Source organism: Haliotis cracherodii, unplaced genomic scaffold, assembly GCF_022045235.1.
Source record: "Haliotis cracherodii isolate W230 unplaced genomic scaffold, xgHalCrac1.p SCAF_12, whole genome shotgun sequence".
Taxonomy (NCBI): Eukaryota; Metazoa; Mollusca; class Gastropoda; order Lepetellida; family Haliotidae; genus Haliotis; species Haliotis cracherodii.
Genome location: NW_027266267.1, coordinates 27,081,919 through 27,107,548, shown reverse-complemented (window position 1 = coordinate 27,107,548; position 25,630 = coordinate 27,081,919). Strand labels below are relative to the sequence as shown.

Genomic DNA, 25,630 nt, shown 5'->3' with positions numbered 1-25,630 from the left:
TATAATTAACCATTCCAATAGTTTTATCATGTTAAAATTAGTTAGATAAGACACCTCATTTGTTCTTGTAGCCCATCTAGTATTCGAGATATGATATTTTCTGTTTTTCAAGATGGCAGCCGGCAGCCATCTTGGAATTCAAGGTCATAATTGCTTCTAATGTAAAAAATAACAATTCCAATGGATTTATCACGTTCAAATTAGTGGAATTAGACACCTTATATGTGTCTGTGGCTGATATTCTTCCATAGATATACTATTTCATGCTATTCAAAATGGCGTCGACGGCCATTTTGAATTTTGCGTTCTGGCAGAGTTAGCCGTCATTTTCCAGAGGGTCATGGGGGCTATTTTTTTAGTTAGACATGTCAGTTAAACGAATCCATCATAAAAAAAAGGTAGGAATAAAGTGGTCACGGATTCCAGGGATATGACTCTACTATGAGGTGTGTGTTTGTATGTTTATTGGATTTTGGATTGGTAGATTAATTAATTTTTAGATGCGCTTAATTAGGTCTGTTTTGATTAGGAATACGCCTAGGGCCTTGAAGTTTTCTAGTTTATTTTGAGGGTTTAGTATTTCATCTAGAGTAGGAACCTTATTTAGATTGAGGGTGGTTTGTAGTGTGGTTCTGTGTGTTTGATAGTGGGTGCAGTGAATGAGTGCGTGTTCTGTGGTTTCGGGTTGTTTGCAGTGGGGGCAGTTGCCTGTGGTGTGTCTTTTAAGTTGTTTTAGGTGGTTATTTAGGTTAGTGTGTCCTGTTTGGAGTTTTGTAATTAATCTGTCAATTTTTTTAGAGGGGTGTAGGATTTTAGGTTTGGCTAGTGGTTTTCTGAGCACTTTTTTGATTTGGCTATTTGAGTTTTGATATTGATTATGCCATTTTTTGGTTATTTTTTGTTTGTTTACACTTTTAATTTCTGATTTTGAGATGGGTAGGTTTAGGCTTATTTCTGGTATTTTGAGAGATAATTTAGCTGCTTTATCGGCGCTTTCGTTGCCGTAAATTCCTACGTGGGCGGGGATCCACAAGAAGGTTATTTGTTTGCCTGCTTTTGTTAGGTCGTTGGAGCTTTTAAGTATTTGGTTTATTAGTTTAGGTCGTTTTTTGGTATTTTTGTTTTGGAGGGCTTGTAGTCCGCTAAGGGAGTCAGTGAGAATTAGGATTTTTTTTTTGTTTTTAGATTGTTGGTTATGCAGGGCTGAGGCTATGCCCATAAGTTCGGCCGTGAATATAGATTGGTTGTTAGGGAGTCGGTAAGATTGTGTGGATATAACTGGTTGTGTGGTATGGACTCCGAAGCCTGTGTGGTTGGAGATCGGGTCTGAAGATCCGTCAGTGTATATGTGACACCAATTTGGCCAATTTTCGTGTATGTATGCAAGTGTGGTGGTTTTAGCTATGTTTGGGTCGGTTTGTTTATTTATTTGGTTAGCTAGCGTTGTGTCTATTTGGGGTATTTTGAGTTTAGGGGTGAAGATATTTGATTTTTCGCAGTTCTGTTTAAGATTTTGAGTTTGGTGTTCATTGAGGTAGTTAGTTATTCTTTGGGATATTGGGGTGAGTAAGGGGTGTTTGCGAGCTAGAGCTTGGTTTCTTGGGCTAATGTTTTGGTTAATTAGGTTTTGGATGAGAGGGTTTGTTTGGGACGCGGCCCAGAAATTAAGGCTTAGATGTTCCCTGCGTAGATTTAGTGGCATTTCTCCTGTAAGGGCCTGAAGTGAGGTGTAGGAGGTGCCATGTTGGGTGCGTGTAATTAGTTTGAGAGCCTGATATTGTATTGAGTCAAGTTTTTTAGAAAGAGAGTTGTTTAGGGTATTGTATATGGCACAGCCGTAGTCTAGTTTTGATCTAATTAGTGTTGTATATAGTGAGAGGAGGGTATCTTTGGAGGCTCCCCAGTTAGAGACGGTGAGACATCTTAATGTGTTAAGGTCTTTGCTGCATCTAGTTTTTAGGTTTTGGACGTGAGCCTCCCAGGTGAGGTGTTGATCGAAAATAAGTCCTAAGAATTTTGTTTGTTTTTGGAATTTGATTGTTTGGTTGTTTAGCTGGAGGATTGGGTAGGCAGGTTTCGTGTTTTTATGTTTGAATACTACTCCTGTTGTTTTATCTGAGTTAAGGGAGAAGCCCCATTTGTCTGCCCATTGTTGTATTTTATTTAGAGATTTTTGGATTAAGTTTTCTGCCATTTTAATGCTTTTAGTGCGGATCCATAGGGCTCCGTCATCCGCGAATTTTGAAGTGTTTAGTTTAGGGGATAAGCCCTCGAATAGATCATTTATCATTATATTGAAGAGGGTTGGGCTGAGGATGCTGCCCTGGGGAGTGCCATTTTCTAGGGGACACTGGTCCGATAGTGTATGGTCTATACCCACGGTAATTTTGCGATTGTTTAGGAAATCTTGGATGAAGTTTATTATTTGACCTTTTAGTCCTATTTTTTTAAGTTTTTGTATTAGCCCGTGGTGCCATACCATATCGAAAGCTTTAGAGAAGTCGAGGAATATGCCTATGGTGTATTGCTTGTTTAGCTGTCCTGTTTTTATATCCTGTTCTAGTCGGGCAAGGTTATCGAGAGTTGATCGGCCAGGAGTGAAGCCGCTCTGGTCAGGATTTATGATGTTGTTTTGGTCTAGGTAGTGCTGTAGCCTATTTTTAGTCATAAGTTCCATTATTTTGCAGAGATTTGAGGTTAGGGAGATGGGCCTATAGGAGTTTGCCTGATCTGCTGGTTTATTTGGTTTAGGTATTGGGATTACTAGAGCTTCCTTCCATGAGGAAGGGACCTGTCCGTTTAGGTAGACTAGGTTGTATAGTTTAAGTAAAGTTTGGAGTAGTTTGGTAGGTAAGTGTTTGATTATTTGGTAAGAGGTGAGGTCTAGGCCAGGGGCTGTTCCTTTTTTTCTGTTGTTTAGTACGTGATTTAGTTCTTCTATGGTGTAAGGTTGATTTATTTCTAGGTTGTCTTGTCTGTTTTCTTTGGGGAATTTGGTTTCTTTATTTAGTTTATCTTGGAATTTCTTACTGAAGTTACTGTTGCTGCTAACTTTAGAGAAGTGTTTGGCTAGGTTGTTGGCCTTTTGGGTGGGGTTAGTTGAGTTGTTTATATTGGGGCTTTTTTTGTGCCGTTTGATGCCTCGGATGGCGTGAATTTTGCGCCACACCTTCCTAGCGTCGGTGTGGTGGTTTAGCTCCTCACAGAATTTTTTCCAGTTTTTGGTTTTAGCAGTTTTAACTAGGTATTGCACTTGGTGGTTAAGTTCATGAGCTGTTTTGAGATGAGAGGGGTCTCGTTTAGCTCTGTTGAAAGCTGATTTGCGTTTTAGTCTAGTTAGCTCTATTTCCTTATTCCACCAAGGGACAGTGGGTTTTCCTGGGTTGGATGATTTGAAGGGGATTGCGGATTTGGTTGCGTTGATTATGAAGTTAGTTAGGTTTTGACAGAATGTTTCGGGGTCTGTTGTTTCTAAATCGTTTAGATTAGCTTCGTTGCATAATTCTTGGAATTGGTCCCAGTTGGCGTTTTTGTACTGAAATTTAGGTTCCTGTTTAGGGGTTTGATTTGGTATTTTTATATTTCCTAGGGTTATATTTATGGGAAAGTGGTCGCTGCCTAGAGGTACTGGGTGGACGTCCCACATCAGACTTTGTGCTAAGTCTGGCGTACATATTGTTAAGTCGATAGCCGACATGGTGTGGTGGGTTTTGTCGTATCTAGTTGGTTGGTTATTGTTTAATAGTATTAGGTCATTTTTTTCGATCCACTCTGATATTAGTTGTCCATGGTTGTCTAGTTTATCCGCAATGCCCCAGGTAGGATGATGGGCATTGAAGTCTCCTAGGAAGATGGTTGATTTATTTCCTAATTGGTAAAGGACATCTAGGTCTGTATCTTTAATTGGTTTTAGTGTTGAGTGATAGATGTTAATAATTTTTATTTTTTGGTTATTGATGGTGACTTGGATTCCATTGGCTTCTAGATTAGGAGTGTTTACTTTAACTTCCTCGTAGTTAATATCCTCTCTAACGTAGATGATTAGACCTCCTCCTGTTCTGCCTGGCATGGTTTTGGACCTGTCGGTTCTCACTGCGTTATAATTTGGTAGGTTGAATTTAGTTTTATGTGAGAATTTGGTTTCTTGAATACAAGCTACATGGGGACCTTTATCTATTTTGAATTTAGCTTTGAGTTCAGAACCATGGCCGGCGAGGCCATTGGCATTCCATTGAAAAATGTTTAGGCCTTCCATTGGGAAACTGGGTGGATTTATGTTTGGTTTAGGCTTGGTTTAGGTATTTACTTTAGTAGGTTATTAAGGTTGCTGCTGAAACGGTCGAAAGAGGTGGTGACGAGTTTTAGTTTATGTGCTACACCAAAGAAGGCTTTGGAGCTGGCTTCTGGATTAGACTGCTTTAACACGTAAGCTAGTAGGAGGACTAAGTTGTTTAGATTTTTGCTTGCTACGTTTTGGGTGAGTTTTTTTCTATAGCTTTTGGTTTTTGGGGCTGACAAAGGGTTACTTACTTATATTAGGAGATTTTACGTGCGCTTTCCGACTGAAGCGTATTTCGCACACGGGCCCGGTCGGGCCATTTAGTGAGGTTCTAGGCGGAACGAGAGGTGTGCAACCTGAGTGGGGTTTTTAGAGGTTGCTTAAATAAATTTTTGAAAATTTTGAAATTTGGAATATATGCCTTGGGGGTGTGGTTAGGACTAAGGGAGTGTGTAGGGGTGGGTTGGTGTATTACATGCTAGTGTTTATTAATTGGTTATGTTTAGATTCGGTTGATGAGGTCCGTTTTAGTTAGGTATATGCCTAGGGTTTTGAATATTTCTGGGTTATTTAGGGGGTTTAGTAATGCTTCTAAGGTAAGAGCTGTATTTATTTTCAGTTTGGTTTTAAGTGTTGTTCTGTGGGTGTTGTAGTGGGTGCAGTGTAGGAGGGCGTGTTCTATTGTTTCTGAATGTTTGCAATGTGGGCACTTCCCGTTTGCGTGTTTTTTAAGTTTTTGGAGATGGCTATTTAGTTTGGTGTGACCTGTTTGGAGTTTGGTGATTATCCTGTCGATTTTTTTGGAGGGGTGGAGGATTTTTGGTTTGGGAAGGGGTTTATTGAGGATTTTAATGATTTGGGTGTTTGTGTTTTGATAGAGGTTATGCCATTTTTGGGAGATTTTGCGTTTGTTGATACTTTTGATCTCTGCTTTGGATATTGGTAGCTTTAGGCTAATTTCCGGGATTTTAAGTGATTTTTTACCGGCTAGGTCAGCGTTTTCGTTCCCGTATATTCCTACGTGGGCTGGGATCCATATAAGTACTATTTCCTTGCCTACCTCTCTTAGGTTATTTATACTTTTTAGGATTTGGTTAATTAATTTGGGTCGATTTTTGGTGTTTTTGCTTTGGAGGGCCTGTAGTCCACTTAGCGAGTCTGTAAGTATTAGGATTTTTTTTTGGTTTTTAGTGTGCTGGTTATGGAGGGCTGTGACCATACCCATGAGCTCTGCAGTGAATATGGATTGGTTGTTTGGGAGTTGGTAGGATTGCGTATTTCTGGTTGGTTGGGCTATGTGGACTCCGAAACCTGTATGATTTGTGATCGGATCAGCGGATCCGTCTGTATATATGTGACACCAATTTGGCCAGTTTTGATGTATGTAAGCTAGTGAGGTGGATTTAGCTATATTTGGATCTGTTTGTTTGTTGATTTTGTTTGCTAGTGATGTGTCTATTTTTGGAATTTTGAGTTTAGGGGTGAATACATTGGAGTTTTTGCAGTTTTGTTTTAGGTTTCCTATTTGGTGTTCGTTACGGTAGTTTAGTATTCGTTGGGATATCGGTGTGAGGAGGGGGTGTTTCCTGGTTAGAGCCTGGTTTTGGGGACGGATATTTTGATCTAGTAGGTTTTGGAGGAGAGGATTTGATTGGGCCGCTGCCCAGAAATTTAGTGTTAGATATTGTCTACGAAGATTTAGTGGCATTTCTCCTGTTAAGGCCTGAAGTGAAGTGAGGGAGGTGCCTTGTTGAGTACGTGTGACTAGTTTTAGAGCTTGGTACTGTATTGAGTCTAGTTTTTGGGCTAAGCTTTTGTTTAAGGTGTCGTATATGGCGCAGCCATAGTCTAATTTGGATCTGATTAGGGATGTATAGAGGCTGAGGAGAGTATCTTTGGAGGCACCCCAGTTGGAGCCGGTTAAACATCTTAGTGTGTTTAGGTCTTTGCTACATTTGGTAATTAGGTTTGCGACGTGGGCATCCCAGGAGAGATGTTCGTCGAAGATTAGGCCTAGGAATTTGGTTTGTTTTTGGAACTGGATTGGTTTGTTGTTTAGTTTGAGATTTGGGGTGGTCTTTCTCATACTTTTATGTTTAAATACTATTCCTGTGGTTTTTTCTGAGTTGAGGGAGAAGCCCCATTTATCTGCCCATTGTTGAATTTTGTTTAGGGATTTTTGGAGTAAGTCCTGGGATGTTAGGATGCTTTTGGACCGGATCCAGAGGGCGCCGTCGTCAGCAAATTTGGAAGTGTTTATTTTAGGGGATAAGCCATCAAAGAGATCGTTTATCATAATGTTAAAAAGTGTGGGGCTAAGAATGCTGCCTTGTGGGGTGCCGTTTTCTAGGGGACACTGCTCCGACAAGGCCTGGTCTATACCCACTGTAATTTTGCGGTTTTGGAGGAAGCTTTGGATGTAGTTTACGATTTGACCTTTAAGTCCTATTTTTTTAAGTTTTTGGATTAGCCCGTTGTGCCATACCATATCAAATGCTTTAGAGAAGTCCAGAAAGATGCCTGTAGTGTATTGTTTATTTAGTTGGCCGGTTTTAATATCCTGTTCGAGACGGGCTAGGTTATCTAAGGTTGAGCGACCAGGAGTGAAACCGCTTTGATCTGAGTTTATTATGTTATTTTGGGATAAATAGTGTTGAAGTCTATTTTTGGCCATGGATTCCATTACTTTGCATAGGTTGGAGGTAAGAGAGATTGGTCTATAAGAGTTAGCTTGGTTGGTTGGTTTACCGGGTTTAGGGATGGGTATGATTAGTGCCTCTTTCCAGGGGGTTGGTACATGACCTTTTTGATAGATTAGATTATATAGTTTAAGTAGTGTCTGAAGTAGTTTGAGAGGAAGTTTTTTAATTATTTGGTAGGAGGTTAGGTCTAGTCCTGGGGCTGTTCCCTTTTTCCTGTTTTGAAGTACATAGTTGAGTTCTTCTATTGTGTACGGTTGATTTATTTCTAGGGCATCATTATTTGGTTCTTGGGTAGGTTTGGTTTCTGTTTTGAGTTTTAGTTGAAACTTATCACTGAAATTGTTATTACTGCTTGTGGCCGAGAAGTGGTTTGCTAGGTTGTCTGCTTTTTCGCTAGGGGTTGTTGAGTTGTTTATGTTAGGTGTCTTTTTGTGACGTTTTAGGCCTCTAACGGCGTGAATTTTACGCCAGACCGTTCTGGCATCTGTGCGGTTGTTTAGTCCCTCACAGAATTTTTTCCAGTCTCTAGTTTTAGCTATTTTAACTAGTTTTTGTACCTGGTGGTTTAGTTGGTGAGCTACTGGTATGTGGTTATGGTCGCGTTTGGCTTTGTTGAAGGCTGTTTTACGTTTTTGTCTAGTTAATTCTATTTCCTCGTTCCACCAGGGTACAGAGGGCCTACCCGATTTATTGGGTTTATTGAAGGGGATTGCGCTTTTGGCTGCGTTTACTATGAAGTCCGTTAGGTTTTGGCAGTATATTTCTGGGTCACTATTCTCTAGTTCTAGTAGGTTAGCTTGGTTGCAGATATTTTGGAATTTATCCCAGTTAGCCTGGTTATAGTTAAATTTGGGTTCTGAACTTTCGGTTTGGTTTGGGACGTTAGTGTTTCCTACGGTTATGTTTATGGGGAAGTGATCACTTCCTAAGGGGGCGTCGTGAACTTCCCATTGGGTACTTTGAGCTAGGTCTGCTGTACATATGGTTAGGTCGATAGCCGACATGTCTCTATTGCTTTTATCGTATCTGGTGGGACGGTTGTTATTTAGAAGTACTAGATCGTTAGCTTCTATCCATTCTGATATTAGTTTGCCGTGGTTATCTAGTTTATCCCCCGTGCCCCAGGAGGGGTGGTGGGCGTTGAAATCTCCTAGGAAAATGGTAGATTTGTTGCCTAACTTTTGGAGTATGTTTAGATCCTCTGGTTGGATTTTCTGTTGTTGCCAGTGGTAGATGTTTATGATGTTTATTTTTTGGTTTTTTAGGGTGATTTGGATACCATTGGCTTCTAGGTTTGGGGTATTTACTTGGATTTGCTCGTAGCTTATATCTTCTCTAATAAGTATTAGGAGGCCACCCGATGCTCTAGTTGTTTTGGATTTAGGTCGATCTTGTCTGACTATGTTATAGTTTGGTAGGTAGAATTTGGATTTATTGGAGAATTTAGTTTCCTGGATGCACGCTATATGTGGTCCTTGTTTTAGTTTAAATCTAGCTTTTAATTCGTGGCTGTGGGAGTTAAGCCCGTCCGCATTCCACTGAAAGATATTTAGGCCTGTCATTATTTGGGTTTTTAGTGTTTGGAGATTATGGTTTTAATGGTTGTTTGGATTGTCTATAGTCCTGCGGTTGCTGTTGAGTAGTTTATTAGGAACTCATTGTAACTTTGAGTGGTGAGTTTTAGGTTTAGGGCTACTTTGTGAAGATTTTTGGAGCTAGCCTCAGGTTTGATTTGTTTGAGCATATAGGCCAGTAAGATTGTGATGTTGTTTAGTTTGGAAGTTATGGGGGGTTGTGGTTGGGGTTGATTTTTGCGTTTGCGGTTTTTGAGTTTTTTAGGGGCTGATCGAGTAATTTCGTTTACGTCATCTTCAGTTTCGAAATCGTTTTCGTCTAGATTGACAAAGGGGCATCTGCATGGTTTTATATAGTTGGAGCTGGAACTGCGCCTTTACTGTTATTGGTCCAAAGTATGTAACGCCAATTTTGATTGGATAAGAATTTCTGACCTAAGGCTTGTAATGACTGACTGATTTCCCAAGTTTACTAATCTACTGTTGACATTAACAATAAGGGGATTACTTCTAAAAAAATGCATTCGGTATAATGTTTGCTTTGCGGTAATCCTTTGCCTAAGGGGGATAATTAGAGGTGACGGGTAGGTAGACACTGACAGTGATTGAGCTTCGCTCACTAGCAGACGTTGACGGGTATAGAATTAAAATAGCAGGGGATTACGTTTGGACAATGGGCATGTTGATTTTGTGCCTATGGGTATGAATTTGGACGGCTTATTGTTTATGTAAGTAGGATGTCACATGAAAAAGCCTGGATAACATGTATCAAGTAATATTAAGTTCATATAAAACATATGGAAAGTAAAATAATAAAAAATGAAATAGAAGTAGAATAATAAAGGTAGCTAATTTTAAATGTACAGGAATTTGGATATACAGGTATATAAGATTAAGTTGGGAATATTTTATTATAATATAAGCTGTAGTTTTGATAATTTGTATTAAAAATAAGGTAAGGAATTTTCAACGAATTGGGACAAATATATACACGATAACACAATCAACAAGGAAGTAAATCGTTTCGACTGGGATTCAAGTCCGTGGTCGGGTTCGCATGTACAGGTGTAAGTGTTATAGCTTTCAAGACACAGGTGTGACATTTGAATCCACAGTTCTAAAAGAAAGGTGACTATCTATGCTAATATGGACAAAGTCAGATACATCAAAAACAGCACGTACGGCAGTATCGACGCAAACCTCGATTCTGTCCATAATTGTAATGATTGGTGACTAACACATCCAGTTGATAGGCTGCGTGATGACATTTACGTTGGTTTGTTTCCATGAAGGCTAAGCAGAGTTCGTTTGAAGAACATTTTGATTCGCCTGTGTGTTACAAAAATTGGTTCAGATTGGGTTATTCATATCAGCCAAAAGCTCGGTTTCCACCAAAACCAAACTTCTCCTTTGAAAAAATTATCATCCACAGCATATAAACATTCCTGGGTAATCTCCATCTCACCAATCAGGGGAGTGTTGTTCACTTTGACATGGTGTGTTTAACGTCAATTGCGAGATGTGATTGATTGTTTTCATTTTGGGGGAAGGGAAGGGGTTACTTTTTTAAAACTAAAACTATCATCAGCTCGACAGATAATTTCTGTAAATAAACCAAAGGTATAATTAAATCTTTTGTTCCGACATTCCTTAACATGTTTCAGGAACGGGAATTCACTTTTTGGAGAAAGAAGCATGAAGCCTTGTCATCCCTTTTGTCGTCTGATTTTCATTACCTTTCTCCCTGGAAGTGAGTACACAATTGGTGCTGGCATATAAACAGTTATCAGCTTATTAGTAATGTTCACTGTAAATCATATTCTCATCACATCAACTTGTTCTGAAACAAGGTACTTGCAAGGTATGCAGAATCAGCCATTATAACTGCAGGCCCTCAAATAGTGACATGTGCTGCCTAGAATGTGCGACATATTAGTGACTATAGGAAAAGTCATGTATTTTTAAAGTGTCTTCCACTGTACAGTGGTAGTTACAATGTTATATTGTTTTCACATCAGACATGTTGTTGAATTGTCGACTAATGCAAGTTTTTTCTTTCTCAGTCACAGGGGCAAGCCTGTATTTACTACAAGAAGAGCCATATGCTTCTGAATGGGCTTTGACTGTGCGTTAATAATACAATGCTATATATGTTTCACATCAGATGTTTTACATGACAGAATAACCTGACATTTTTTTGAATTTTCGACTTGTGCATCTCTCACTGACATGAACACAAGTTTTTTCTTTCTGTTCCAGTCACAGGGGCAAGACTGACTACATTACCAACACAAATAACTATTGGGGGAAGTAACCCAACATCTCAGCTGACTGTAAGTTGTAGTCCAGATGTACCTGGAATAACACAAGTGTTTAACATGGAGATTGGCAAGAGATCTTCTACTGGTTCTAATCAGCCTATAATACGAATGGGCAACACAGATTCGTCAGTACAAGTAGTGGACACAGGCCTACAACAGCGGATGACAACCTCAGGTTCTAGTACTGGAGCAACAGGCAGTATACAGTTCACCCTGACAGATCTGAGATGTACTGATGCTGCTTCTAAATACTATTGCTCCACCCAATACTTGGCGGGATCACCTGGAAATGATGAGACAACCACCAACATCACAGCTAGAAGTATAGCCTCTTTTATAAACTGCTTATCGTCCAGAATGCTCACATGCATTGTTACTATCATATATCTCACCTTATCCATCTTAGAGATGTTCCCTTCTCCCGTCAGGATCAGTTAGGATGACGGTCAGTTGTTCAGATTCACTTGTTCATTCAGGTGTACAGATGATCTCATTCAGGTGTACAGGCAGGTGTACATTCAGGTGTAGATATATCAGGTGTACAGATGATCTCCTTCAGGTGTACAGGTAGGTGTACATTCAGGTGTACAGATGATCTCATTCAGGTGTACAGGCAGGTGTACATTCAGGTGTACATATGATCTCATTCAGGTGTATATTCAGGTGTACAGCTGATCTCATTCAGGTGTACATTCAGGTCTACAAATGATCTCATTCAAGTGTACATTCGGGTGTACAGATGATCTCATTCAGGTGTACATTCAAGTGTACATTCAGGTGTACAAATGATCTCATTCAGGTGTACATTCAGGTGTACAGATGATCTCATTCAGGTGTACATTCAGGTGTACAGATGAGCTCATTTAGCTGTAGATTCAGGTGTACAGATGATATCATTCAGGTGTTCAGATGATCCAATTCAGGTGTACAGGCAATCTCATTCAGGTGTACCGGCAGGTGTACATTCAGGTGTACAGATGATCTCTTTCAGGTGTACAGGCAGATGTACATTCAGGTGTACAGATGATCTCATTCAGGTGTAGATTCAGGTGTACTGGCAGGTGTAGATTCAGGTGTACATATGATATCATTCAGGTGTACAGGCAGGTGTACATACAGGTGTACAGATCTTGATGATCTCATTCAAGTGTACATTCAGGTGTACAGATGATCTCGTTCAGGTGTACAGATGATCTTATTCAGGTGTACAGGTGATCTCATTCAGGTGTACAGATGATCTCATTCAGGTGTACATTCAGGTGTACAGATGATATCATTCAGGTGTTCAGATGATCCCATTCAGGTGTACAGGCGATCTCATTCAGGTGTACCGGCAGGTGTACATTCAGGTGTACAGATGATCTCTTTCAGGTGTACAGGCAGGTGTACATTTAGGTGTACAGATGATCTCTTTCAGGTGTACAAGCAGGTGTACATTTAGTTGTACAGATGATCTCATTCAGGTGTAGATTCAGGTGTACCGGCAGGTGTAGATTCAGGTGTACATATGATGTCATTCAGGTGTACAGGCAGGTGTACAGTCAGGTGTACAGATCTAGATGATCTCATTCAAGTGTACATTCAGGTGTACAGATGATCTCATTCAGGTGTACATTCAGGTGTACAGATGATCTCGTTCAGGTTACAGATGATCTTTTTCAGGTGTACAGGCAGGTGTACATTCAGGTGTACAGATGATCTCATTCAGGTGTACAGATGATCTCATTCAGGTGTACAGATGATCTCATTCAGGTATAGAGGCAGGTGTACATTCAGGTGTATAGATGATCTCATTCAGGTATAGAGGCAGGTGTCCATTCAGGTGTATAGATGATCTCATTCAGATGTACAGGCAGGTTTCAAAACCCGTTCGATAAAAACAATCTCCAGAACCTGTGGACATGGGAGTGACGGACATATACAACGAGTTCACCTCCTGGACACGATATCCCAACAACCAAAACATCACCTTCGACCATCCTCCTCCCGTGTCTGTCTCAGGGGCATGTCAGTACACAGGGGCGTCAACAAACAAACAGCACTGCTTCATACAGTCTCGAATGTAGACAATGGGAGGCAATGAGAGAACGACTGAGTTGGGTTTAACGCCGCTTTCCAAAGTATTCTAGTTATATCGTGGCGTGTCAGCTTAATGTGGGAGGAAAGCCCGAAGTGATACCACTTTGGTAAAACACACGAACACAGATATGGTACTGACAAACCTAGAAACATAATCAGGGCGAACTGGGATTCGAACCCTCAATTATAGGTGCAAGGGATGCAACTCTGCCTTAGACGACCCATGACCCATGACTCCCCCCCCCCCCCCCTACACACACACACACACACACACACACACACACACACACAAACACACACACACACACAAACACACAATAACCCATCCACCCTACCCACCCCCATCCCCACCATCCAGGAAGACTAAAATGACAACAAGATAGTTCTTGTTTTTATATACACATATATTGTATTTTCCTTACAGCTTACCCAGAGCAAATAGAGATGTTCCCAACTCCCGACAGAGTCAGTTATGACAGTGGTCAGCTGATCTCATTCAGATGCACTGGGAGGATCGGGAACCAGTTTTATGTGAACAATCTCCAGAACCTGTGGACATGGGAGTGGCGATCTATAGACAACGAGTTCACCTCCTGGACACGATATCCAAACGACCAAAACATCACCTATGAGACTCCTACTCCCGTATCTGGGTCAGGGGGGTGTCAGTACAACGGGGCGTCAACACTGGTTCATACAGTCGCGAATCTAGACAATGGGAGACAGTTCAGGTGTTTAGTCATTAGTGAAGACTACAGTGACAACAAAACAGTTCTTGTCATTGGTAAGATTTCATAGTTAGGATTGCTTCAACATTTTTACGTATTTGGTTTGCAGATCAAGAAGTCAAACAACTTGAATTTAAAGTTTATCTATAGCGGGGTTTTTTGCTTAAAATTGTCGTACATCTTGAATCTGAACTCAAATGTCTGTAAGGTTTCAATATTCGGACAACAACCATTCAAACATCAAGGTCATAAATACACTTGGAAATCGGGATCGGGATCAGGCTCATATTTAATCTGTTATACCATGTACATCATGCAGTTGGAAATTTCATTTTGGTAGGCCAGGGTCAGACGTATTTACTAACAACTACAACTTTGTCTTGATTTCCAGGTCAACAACCTCAAGGGCCAACATCACGTCCCGAAACGTCTACAACAGGTGGGTATCCGTTTACGTATTCGGTTTGCAGATCAAGAGCTCAAACTACTGGAATTTAAAGTTTATGCATAGCGGGAGTATTTGCTTAAAATTGTCGGGAAAATACATCAGTTATATCATCTATCCCACGTACATCTTGAACCTGAACTCAAATGTCTGTAAGGTTTCAATGTCAGGACAGCAACCATTCACACATCAAGGCCATAATTACACTTGGAAATTTACGTATGGGATCGGGATCAGGCTCATATTTAATCTGTTATACCATGTACATCATGCAGTTGGAAATTTCATTTTGGTAGGCCAGGGTCAGACGTATTTACTAACAACGGATCCAGGAAGTAAATCACTTACGGATCACATCTGTGAAATTCTCACATGACACTCACATCTTTCCTACTCGAAATGTTTAAACTAGTGCTACACACAAATATACGTATTTGACGTTACATTTTAAACATACAGGGAGCTTTTGTTTCCGATTTATTGGGGAAAGGCTCTCTTTTCATCACTGTGTACAGAATACTCTTCGTCCTTTGTCGTATCTCCACAGAATTATTAGGCATTATCAAGGTAATATATTTCTGCTCATTTTCTGATATTATACAACCACGTGACATATTTCATTGTCGCCATGGTACGAATGTAACAAATGAAACATCCAAATAAGAAAATCTTGAGGTATTGTCAGCTTTAACGAACCACTGATGGTTAAATTAGTTTAGTTAAATTTGTATTGCAACAATGCTATAGTTTGTGAAAGTTATATAAAGTGCAGATTTAATGGAACTTGTGTACATCCTTTACATATTTAAAAAAATGCATATTTTATTTCAAATGACAGCGATATGTATACAAAACAGCCAGGAATCCGTTATTGGTGTTGGAGTTGCTATAGGTGTCTGTGTGATGCTGGCCGTAGATGCCATCTGTCTCGGTTTGGCTTTCCTCTACAGGGACGAAATAGCAAACTGCATATCGGGTGAGTAAAGGATGATTGAAATTTAACAGTTCTTCTAACGTTATAAACATATAACTTAGATCTATGACGTCATACAACACTTGACCACATGCATCCATAAGACGATCCACTTAGCATTGGGGTTCTGCCATGGATCCATTTCTTACATATCCTTCTTAAACAATCATAGGGACATCTTGTATTCACGAGCTGATGCCATGAAAACCATACAGACGTTGACATATGTCCTCTTTAGAACAAGCACAATCATTTCAGCATACAAACTGTCAAATTTAGGAATAAATGCTATAAGAGCCTGGATGCAGGGAATGAACACACAATGGTCATAAGACTTACATGGTCAGATAGCGTAATGTGTATGACCACATATGTGGTGTATGCACTCCCAGCAACGACGTCCCACTGATGTCCGCAGAGTCTTCGGGGATGGCTAGTCAGTCTACTTGGAGGAATTGGACTGTTGCATATTTGATGGCTGACGATGGTTCTCCACACGCGTCCGCCAATTGCGTCCTATGTTTCGTCGATAGATGCATGACCGGGCAAGCAAGCTGGTCAATATGTAGCAGAAAGGCAGTAACAACACCTGCTCTGTGAAGTCTTGCATTGTCCTGCAAGAAGGCTCCTTGCCCAATAACTTTCAGGGCTGGTAATACCCTGGGGGTGGATCACCCAATGGTAAGATTGACATGGTATGGGAAGTACTGTGATAATGGCTAAAGCCACCCTAGAGCATAAGTGATCATAACCGGTCGCTCTAACAGAGTGGCATCTTTTTTTTATGAGGGACTCTCAGGACACGAACCCGACATGAATTTTAAACTGCAGATAGAGAGTAGAGAGTACTTGCGACAACTATTGCACATTCCACATGAGATGAGATCTGCACCAGGTCGACTCGATAAACTGGTCGAAATGGGGGACACAAGTGACCACATGTTGGCACCTAGGATGCTGTTCCTTATGGTCTCAGTACTGAGTTTTGTGTGTGTGGCAGCCCCCCGTTGTAGCCTCAGAGCCCTGACTGTGGTGGAGCGCTGTTGCAAGTCCTGAAGGCTGAAGGATAACCATTGTCTGGTCTAAGATTTTAACATGGTTTACATTTGAACCTGCCAGTGGTACGAAATCTATTACATAGTCTGGGGATGATGGAGTGGGACATCTGCTGTATTACTGATGGATATGCCATCCTGGAGTCATCCTATTGCCTTCATCCAAATCTGTGAGTGGTCATCTTGTTGGCATGGTTCACGGTGACACTTGTGCCAAATTTGGCCTCACCATTTACGTCCAATGTTCGCATGAGAGTACCAGCAAAGACCACTCTTGCGTGCTTTATTGTATTTGGAGTGTATTAAGTAACAAAGGGATGGAATGGACACACGTTCCCGCTCTTTCAATGTTTAAAAATCTGGGCAGAAAGACCACTTTTCATTCAATAAATCACATCATCGGTCTAAAGTTTATGTCTATTCTGATCAATTCCCTTCACCTCGGAACACTATCTTCCTTAAACACAGGGAGCTCCCATACTTAATTGTTAGAGCATCTATATCAAAATGAAATTACACTTCACAATGTTATGTCGGTTACAAAATGTAAATAAATCCACATTAATATGCAATGCCTGCACTAAATCATATCCCACCGAATGCAGCAATTGAACAAATGTATAGAATGAAGTTAACAATATATATTGCTCTCTGTGCTTAATATGCATGTAAGCATTAGGATTAGAATAGCGTATTTTGCAAGTAAGCATCGTATCGGTATATGGTACATATTAAAAGAGGTTACTGCTTTGTGATTTCATTTGTCCAGTTCATCCGATTATCACATCAATGACATTATCCACTATACATTTAGTATTGACATTTATTATGATATTTATCTTATTTAAATTATTAATTAAAATATTTCCCTGTTTCAGGTGCCAAGAAAGCCAGTAAAACAGAAATGCCAGTAATGTCCAAGTAGGTTCATCTTTCCAGCAATAATTCTTCGAAAAATTCATAACTTCTCAACAAAAATATTAATATGTAGAATTTCATAAATTCAAAATGTTTTTTTCCTAGAGAGCTTTTAAAATGTCGTTGATTTGTTGGCTAGTATATTGATCTCCATGTGCGTGTAACATTTATCCTGTCTCAACCACAACAGCATACAGACTCCCGCCACGGTGATCTCTCCTGTCCAACTCCAAACACAAGGTCAGAGTTTGTCGACGTATATCAAATGTATAAAAGTGTGCAACACAGAAAATCTAAACAGTGAGGTGTACATGCAGACATTTGTTGTCAGGGTGTAGCAAGTGTTTTGAAGAAAGAGTTATAGGGGCCTGCAAGGACGTTGTAGGCATTATGCAATAGATTTAATCTATATTCTTATCTCAACCTTTAGATGGAGGTAAACTTTATCTTTCCTAATAAACACAAACCGTGTAAATGTGTACAGATAAATATGCCTTCCCATGAACCAATGTGGGCTCAACGTCCAATGAACCATTTACCATTCATATTCAATATTCAATCATCGATACTGACAGGTATAAGTTTGTATGTAAAAAAAACTTAGGTCGTGAAACAGTTGCCATAAAAAACTGTCTCTGACATTTTCGTTTACTCTTGTTTTCACACTGTTTATTTCCCTAGTGTATTACCTTAAATCATACAGTAAGCGCATGCTTTTATCGGCATATGTCTTGATGAAACGCCTGGTCAAACGTCAGATGATACGAAGTTAATGTAACCATAACATCCTCCTTACAACAGATCAAGAATATATTTGTCTAACTCACGTGGTGTTTGAATGGCAAGGTTTTTTTTCATCAAATATTCTTTTGATGTGCTTCCTTGATATTTCAACATGACGAAGTGACAAAATTGAAAAAAAAATGGAAACCTTTTTCTTGTGGAAATTTATACAGATATCGCATAATCAAAACCTGACATCAGATATGAAAACACTACTAGTGCTGTTTCAATTATTTACAGTATCCTTTCCTTGCCTTATCGATAAGAAGAAAATGCATATTAACTTGAATTAAATTGAGTTTACAGAACACAGGCACTGCATAGCTTCATCGCTGTACTTTACGGCAGACCGCCTCCGTGGTCTAGTGGGAGAGCGTCCGCCCAGAGAGCGGAAGGTCCGCTGTCCGATCCCCGACCGCGTCATAACAAAAGACGTTAAAAGATGGTGCTTGTTGTTACCCTGTCTGGCTCTCGTAATTAAGGGCCTAAACAAGGACTGGTCGGCTCGGAGTCAGTATACTGTGTCTGAGTGGGGTATTCATGTTAAACTGGGGCATGGTATCTCAGTGAGCTAGCTCTATAAATCGGCATCAGTCCGGATAAGTACAAGCAGCCACACAAACACAAACACGTACATGTACGTCGCTATATAAGTGCAATAATCTTGGACGCGACTTTTAACCCCATTTCACCTCACCTGATCACCAGAGCCCAGTCATTGTGTTATCGTTGTTAAGATAATTTCATCTATTGTACATTTATTTATACTGCTGCTATCACGAGACTAAGCGTTCAACAAGGAGCAACATTGTGCAGACAGGCGAGATAAGATGTAGAGGTAGGTGTGTTTAGTGTTCACAGTCATTGTTGTGTTCGATCTAAAGACAGTAAGGGAAGGCCAGTTACTGGTTGTTGTATGTTGGTATCTCTATCATAAGGACATAGTCACAAATATTACCCAAACTCTTACCGCTGCTCCACATTAGGAAATCTCTTTATGAACACAAATATAATATCACGCTACTGACGACCATGTCACCATGACCCGAGAGATTATTTACATAGATGTCGTGTACAGTAGCGCAGATGCTACAGCTAGTGCAATCAACAAGGAAGTAAATCGTTCAGGCTGGGATTCCAATCCGTGGTCGGGTTCACATGTACAGATGTAAGTGTTATAGGTTTCAAGACACAGGTGTGACATTTTTATCCACAGTTCTAAAAGAAAGGTGACTACCTATGCTAATATGGCCAAAGTCAGATACATCAAAAGCAGTATGGATGCAAACCTCGATTCTGTCTATAATTGTAATCATCAGCGACTAACACATCCTGTTGAGAAGCTGCGTGGTGACATTTACGTTTTTTTTGTGTGTGATGGCAAACCTATACTCGGCACTGCATGTCTTCCTGTACACCACTTTCTCATGTAGGCATGTAATGGTCCTTTCCATGGAGGCTGAGCACAGTTCGTTTGAAGAACATTTTGCTGGGCCTGTGTGTTGCAAAAATTGGTTCATTTTGGGTTATTCATATCGGCCAATAGCTCGGTGTTCCACATACCTCCAAAACCAAACTTCTCCTTTGAAATATTTATCATCCTCAGCATATAAACATACTTGGGTAATCTCCATCTCACCATTCAGGGGAGTGTTGTTCACTTCGACATGGTGTGTTTAACGTCATTTGGGAGATGTCATTGATTGTTTTCATTTTGGGGGAACGGGTGGGGTTACATCAGCTCGACAGATAATTTCTGTATATATACCAAAGGTATAATTAAATCCTTTTTCCGACATACATTAACATGTTTCAGGAACAGGAATTCACTTTTTGGAGAAAGAAGGATGAAGCCTTGTCATCCCTTTTGCCGTCTGATTTTCATTACCTTTCTCCCTGGAAGTGAGTACACAATTAGTGCTGGCTTATAAACATAGATATCAGCTTATAAGTTTTGTTCACTGTAAATCAAATTCTCATCACATCAACTTGTTCTGAAACAAGGTACTTGCAAGGTATGCAGAATCAGCCATTATAACCTGGAATGTGCGACATATATTGTAACCATAGGAAGAGTCGTGTGCTTTTGAATGGTCTTCTACTGTACAGTGGTAGTTACAATGTTATATAGTTTTCATATCAGACATGTAGTTGAATTGTCGACTTATGCAAGTTTTCTTTCTCAGTCATAGGGGCAAGCCTGTAGTCACTATAAGAAGAGTCATATTCTTCTGAATGGGCTTTGACTGTAAGTTAATTACAATGCTATATATGTTTCACATCATATATTTCAAATGAAAGAATAACCCGACATATTGTTGAAGTTTCGACTTGTGCATCTCTCACTGACATAAACACAAGCTTTTCTTTCTCAGTCACAGGGGCAAGACTGACCACATCACCAACACAAATAACTATTGGGGGAAGGAACCCAACATCTCAGCTGACTGTACGTTGTAGTCCAGATGCACCTGGAATAACACAACTGTTTAACATTGAGATTGGCAAGAAATCGTCAACTGGTTCTAGTCTGCCTATAATACGAATGGGCAGCACAGATCCGTCAGTACAAGTAGTGGACACAGGCCTACAACAGCGGATGACAGCCTCAGGTTCTATTACTGGAGCAGCAGGCAGCATACAGTTCATCCTGACAGATCTGAGATGTACTGATGCTGCTTCTACATACTACTGTAATACAGTATACTTGACAGGGTCGGGTGGAAGTGGAAGTGATGAGGGAACTGCCGACATCACAGCCAGAAGTATGTATGAATATATCCACCAGAACTAACATATGTTTGGTGACCTGAAGATTTCACGGAGAAGATCAGTTTGCACATTTGACATATTGCTCTTTATCCTAGTAATTGTCATTCTTTTTCATACATTTCGTATTATCCAGAACATCAACATACATTGTCTTTATCTTACAGCTCACCCAGAGCAAATAGTGATGTTCCCAACTCCCGACAGAGTCAGTTATGACAATGGTCAACTGATCTCGTTCAGATGCACTGGGAGGATTGGGAACCAATTTAATGAGAACAATCTCCAGAACCTGTGGACATGGGAGTGGCGATCTATAGACAACGAGTTCGCCTCCTGGACACGATATCCATACGACCAAAACATCACCTATGAGACTCCTACTCCAGTACCTGGGTCAGGAGCATGCCAGTATGATGGGTCGTCAACACTGCTTCATACAGTCTCGAATCTAGACAATGGGAGACAGTTCAGGTGTTCTGTCATTAGTGAAGACTACAGTGACAGCAAGACAGTTCTTGTTGTTGGTAGGATTTCATAGTTAGGATTGCTTCAACATTTTTACGTATTTGGTTTGCAAATCAAGAAGTCAAACTACTGGCATTTAAAGTTTATGCATAGCGGAGTTTTTGCTTAAAATTGTCGGGAAAATACATGTTATATCATCTATCCCACGTACATCTTAAACCTGAACTCAAATGTGTGTAAGGTTTCAACACCAGGACAGCAACCATTTAAACATCAAAGCCATGATTACACTTGGAAATTTCCTTTGGGGATCGGGGTCAGGCTCATATTTAATCTGTTATACCATGTTCATCATGCAGTTGGAAATTTCATTTTGGTATCTATATGATTTTTGTAACGCCATATACATTATGAAATTGAACACAAATGTTAGCCAGACAACGACAAAGATAAAAGTTCACTGGTTCAGTGCAATTCAGGCTTGGATCAGGCTTATTTCCTTACTGCTACAACTTTGTCTTGATTTCCAGGTCAACAACCTCCAGGGCCAACATCACGTCCCGAAACGTCTACAACAGGTGGGTTTTGCTAAAATGGAACAAAGCAACTGCGAGTGGTTGACCTGTGTGAGAAGTAATTCACTTATGGATCATATATGTGAAACTCTGACATGACTTTCGTTCCAGCACTGTTTGAATTAGTGTGACTCACAAATAGATAATGTTGCATGCTAACTTGCTGTTAACGATCTAACTGCTACAAAATGGGAAAAAACTCGAAGGTCGCGTCACCAAAGTTACTACACGGAGATATGACAATTTAAAACATCAACGCCTGTTGGGCTAAACATAATCAGATGTTCTCCAAAAGAATAACAAGTTGAAGGTGTGTATGCTATGATATATGTTTGTCCATGTATATTGAAGTTATATCTGCGAGGATTCAATATCAGGTAAATAACATTACAAAAACAACTACTGCAACTATATCTTGTTTTCCTGAGCGAAGGTTTAGTTCCCACACGTCTCCAAGTCGCGAGTTTTTCCAAAATGAAGCAACAGTCAGTGTCTAAGGAAATATCTATCAATGGATCACAGCTGTGGAAGTCTGACAAATAATGCCTATTAACGTTGTCTGATTAGTACTGTTCACAAAAATAATCCATATTTATCTGCTATGAGGGATACTGCGAAAAAAGAGTTAGTAGAACACTATTTATAGATTTATATCGTGGCCTAAAAGATATTGCTTTGTGTAATGTGGAGTGTTAAAATGTGTATAAACAATATCGTATCTTGAAAGACATAGCACGAAACTATAGACTGATGTCTATCTGTCTTCGAGAAGTCAACTGTGGAATCTGAAGGGCGTAAGACAAACTGCGAACATGAAGAAAACGGAAATGATTAAAGTGATTAAGTACCTACATACAAAGGTCATGTAAAAGTAAATATTAATACAGACATTCTTCACAAAAACACACACAGGAGCTGTCAGTGAAATGGGTACCCAGAAAGTTGAAACAAGAGCAGAAACCATCCCCGACTGAAAATGATCAGGAACCTATTGCTTAGTTATATGCAGGTCTCTGCCCATCACTTTGATCCACGATGAATTTCAGGATGATTTGGCTTCACACCAAATCAGTTGGGTGTTCTTAGTTGGCAAAGTTAAAGCGTTGGGTTTGTGCAACAGTAATGGGATAATCAACACTGACTATCTGCAGTGGGTCAGAATGTCAACACAATGCCACAAAGCGACATCTGAGAGAAGCTATGAAGGAAACAGATCGCGGAAAGCTTCGTTCAGGGCAAGGTGCACGCGACACAAGCGGCAGTGGCTGCATCTGCAGCTTGTCCTTTTAGATTATCTCCCCATGCCCCTTATAATACTGCTTATATGCAAGCAGTCTTTGGTTTGATTTCGTTTTAAGCTCCTCGGCAATAGCAAGTAACAGCAGCGTGAAAGTTAAAATGCCCAAAACCAAACTCAAAATACAAAACTCCAAACATTATTGAAATATGCACAAAGAAAAAGCTAATGATATAATGAAGTCTTGCCCTCATTGCATACAGTAGAGTTTTCGTTCGTTGCTATACCTCGGTAGGATTATTAGCTGACATTATTCAGGTACCACAATTCAACTTATTTTCTGATAATGTACAACAACGTGACATATTTGTCCAATATATCTTAATTCTGATTTATATTATTGTTTCGATGTATGCATTATGTTACAAATGTACACAGTAAGTGGAAGTTTAACAACTAGAAAAACATTCTGTAATGGCAACTTTAGTATTGCAACTAAGGCATAATTTGCGCAGATAAACTACATTTTTCATCGAGCATATGTATAAAAATAACTATATTCATAAATGAAATACAAATTATTTTTTTTCAAATTAAAGGGGATGACTCTCTTGGTGTTGGAGTGGCTATAGGTGTTGGTGTAATGTTGGTCGTGATCATTATCTGTCTGAGTCTGACCTTCAAATATAGGAACACAGTGGCTGGGTGGCTGTTAGGTGAGTACTTAACGTGAAATATGTTCATTGCAAGCTCGAGTGTACCAAGAGATTAAAATTATGGTGTATAACGATCAGTACGTTTAAGAGATATGATGTCATACCACACTTGACTATTTAATTTGCCACGGATGAATCTACTCCCCCCCAACAAAAAACAATATTAGATATTCTTCATATATTCCTCATAACAGCCTGGGAACACCTGGTGAGAACATTGGGTTCAGTTATGTCTGCAGCTTGTCTTTTGGGTATGGCTGTTTGTGAGGCGGTGAGGTGAAACAGGATTTAACATCTAGTTCAAGGTTGTTGCACTCATAACAACCGACCGTCCGCTTTCTGGTCAGACGCTAGACCTCAAAGTCGATACCCTCCGCTTGAAGGAATTTGAACTGCTGTTGTAGATTTGCTAGCTGAGGGCGATTCCGCTGCACATTCCTCCCACAGACGTCCCATAGATGTTCGAAAGGTGCACGATTAGTCGAATGCATTGCAGGAGACATTCTGTCGCAGGAAGATGGTGCCCTCGCGGGGTCATTCATTGTCGTCCTGCAAGATGGCTCCTGGTCCAATGACGTTCAAAGCTGGTAACTAATAGGAGATTGAGAATTTCATCCCTGTGACCCACACCGGTAGGACTGGCATGAAGATGATGGAGGGGAGTCCTTTGATGATATCTAAAGCCTCTCGAGATCATTTGGGATCCACCACTAAACAGGTCCCTCTCATGCACAGTAGCATCTTGATACCGTTCATCGGGTCGCCTCAGTACACGAACCCGACTACCTTTTAACTGCAGAAACGGGATTCATCAGTTAAGAATACTTGCAAAAAGCACAAGTATTGGTCGAACAGCTAGAACCCTTGATCGGATGTTGGAAGGTCTGAGGCGGATCCAGATTTACTGGGTACTGACGTTTGTGCTGGTCTACCTTGCACCCTGAAATCTTTCCCTTACTGGGCAGACGCCTTGCCGCAACACCAATCGATAGGTCATCCTGGAGCCATCCTACTATCCTTCCCTTCTAAGATGCACCGTGTTCATCTTGCTGACGAGGGCACGGGTGGCCCAGTCGTCTAAGGCGCCGCGATTCGCTGTGCAGAGTTGCGTCCCTTGGGCACACCAGAAACTTATGATTGTGGATTCGAATCCTGGCTCACCAGGATTATGTTTCTAGGTTTGTCAGCACCATACCCGTGCTTGTGGCTTTCATCGAAGTGGTAAACGTCTGAAACCTGCATCACTTCTGGCCGCTCTATTCATAGCCAATGCAGTGATAAGATAACCAAAAAGCACCACTTCCTCGTGCACTATTGCAGTTGGCTGAATTGACAATGGGGTGGTATGGGCGAAACTTTTCATTTCTTCGGAATCATAATTTTTCTTGGACTGAAATCAGTGCAACATTTGCTGGAAAGTCATAATATCTATGGACACCTTTATGAACTTCGCTAACCTAAACAAACGAACAAACGTCTTCATTAAATACAGGGTGTTTCCATTCAGGATATATAACAAAATGAAATTAACAGCTGTCTTCACATGCCAGTGCGTCTAATAAACGTTGATACCAAACCAGAAACAAACAAACAAATGTGAACCAAATCATATTACGCTGAATAAAGCAAAGAGGGCAATATAGGTAACGAATATGGTACTGTGGTTGTGTTCGATATACATATATAACTATTAAAATTAAGTAGTATTCCACTTTGCAATTTGGCATCGTATCAGTGTATGGAATCTATTTAAAGGGGTTACTGCTAGGTGACATGTCAAGTTTGTCAGATTATCACTTCAACAACATTTTCCATTGTATTATTGACATTAATTAATGTTAATTAAAAACATTTCTCTTCACATTAATTAAAACATTTCTCTTCACATTATTAATTAAAATATTTCCCTGTTTCAGGAGCCAAGAAAACCAGTAATAAAGAGACGCCAGTAATGTCCAAGTAGGTTAATCTTTCCAGCAATAATCTTAGAAGCATTCAGAACAAAATT

The 25,630-nt window shown here is 40.1% G+C and overlaps 1 pseudogene; it reads left to right on the top strand.

Annotated features, from left to right (window-relative positions):
* The window catches only part of LOC139458311 (uncharacterized), a 39,266-nt pseudogene that overhangs the window by 12,830 nt on the left and 806 nt on the right, over nt 1-25,630 (top strand).